Raw genomic sequence first — 1,641 nt, 5'->3', positions numbered from 1 at the left:
TATTACAGGTGCAAGTCTCGTGTGAAACTTAGGTGTGCTGAAATAGACTTAAAACTGGTTGGATCTGGTGGTGAAGCCTGGTGGTTAGGACTCAGCATGTGTCTTAGGGTTTTATTGCTATGAAGAGACACCACAACTATGGCACCTTTTTTGTTAAGATTTACTTATTATATGTAAGTATACTGTTAGCTGTCTTCAGATGCACCAGAAGAGAGCATCAGATCTCATTACAGATGGTTGTGAGCCACCATGTGGTTGCTGGATTTTGAACTCAGTGCTCTTAACCTCTGAGCCATCTCTCCAGCCCCAGCAACTCTTTTTTGTTTTGTTTTGTTTTTTTTTGTTTGTTTGTTTGTTTGTTTGGAGACAGGGTTTCTCTGTATAGTCCTGGCTGTCCTGGAACTTACTCTGTAGACCAGGCTGGTCTCGAACTCAGAAATCCGCCTGCCTCTGCCTCCCAAGTGCTGGGATTAAAGGCGTGCACCACCACCGCCCAGCAAACTTTCTTGTTTACTTCTCAACAGTCTGTTCTGGCATGCTTCTAATACTATCAGAATCACCTGGGTCAACGCTAGCCAGTGTGCAAACTGTAGTATTTTCCACATGCTGTACCCAATTTCATATTATTGCCACTGTAGGGATGGACCCCAGTTTTAGCCAACATGGCATAGTACTCTAGTTCAGATTTCCTCAAAGCTGGGCAGCTGTTGGCCAGGATAACCAACTTCGCTTTGCCTTGTCTGACCACCTTCAGAGTCTGTTTGTACTCCCGCACGTACTTTCCACTTTTCATAACAAGCTGGAGCCTAGAGTTGATCAACTCCAGAGATTCTTTCGACTTCTTTGTGGCCACCATCTTCTTGCCTTAGATGCAGGACAATCCCCAACCAAGACAAGCCGCCAAGATGGCCTGGGAGGAGCAAGCCATCCAAAGTATGTTTAAAGTACTCTGATTAATGACTTCCTTTTGTTCTGTTACTAAATCAGGAAGGAAATGCTATAGTGTTGAAAGGTGGCATTAGGGGGGGGGGGACGGACCTGAATACCTACCTGTTCCCGGCTGGTGGCCACTCTTATTCAGTAACAGAAACCCTGTCCCAAAACAAAACAAAACAGAAGGATTGTCCAGCAGACAACTCTTCTACCCGAGCTCCATCCACAGTCCAAGAGTGAGATTATTTTTGGAAGCTCTGCTTTTAGATCGGGGGATTTCAGGTGAGAAATGGTTCATCGTAAGATATTCCGGACCCAGGACTGGGAATGTAGCTTGCCTAGCTTACTTTAGGCCTTTGGGTTCAATCCTCAGGGAGACATGAGAGAAAAGGACTACGGGAAACAAGAAGACGTTTGATAGAAACTGCCTGGGCCAAGCCCAGAGAGGTGTGTGTGGGCCGAGGCCTGGGCTGGACCTGGAAGAGAGGCAGCGAGGCAGGTTCCAGGGAAACACTGAGTGTAGGAGGCCGTTCTAGAATCTCCCAGACATGTGGCACCACACCCACTTTTTGTTTTCATTTTCCGAGTCAGTTCCCCTCGGGAGCCCAGTCTGGCCTGGCCCTTGCCACAACCCTCTTGACTTAAGTCTCCCGAGTGCCAGGATTCCAGGCATGAAACCCCCATGCCCGCACTTTGTGCCTTTGTTCT

At 47.5% G+C, this 1,641-nt stretch overlaps 1 pseudogene; it reads right to left on the bottom strand.

Annotated features, from left to right (window-relative positions):
• Positions 1-510: 510 nt before the first annotated feature.
• On the bottom strand, positions 511-856 carry LOC110304782 (large ribosomal subunit protein eL30 pseudogene; annotated as a pseudogene).
• Positions 857-1,641: the final 785 nt, after the last annotated feature.

This window comes from Mus caroli, unplaced genomic scaffold (genome assembly GCF_978045245.1).
Source record: "Mus caroli unplaced genomic scaffold, Mus_caroli_1 scaffold_1, whole genome shotgun sequence".
NCBI classification, from domain to species: Eukaryota; Metazoa; Chordata; class Mammalia; order Rodentia; family Muridae; genus Mus; species Mus caroli.
The sequence above is the reverse complement of the archived record's forward strand: the minus strand, read 5'-3'. Positions and strand labels throughout refer to the sequence as shown.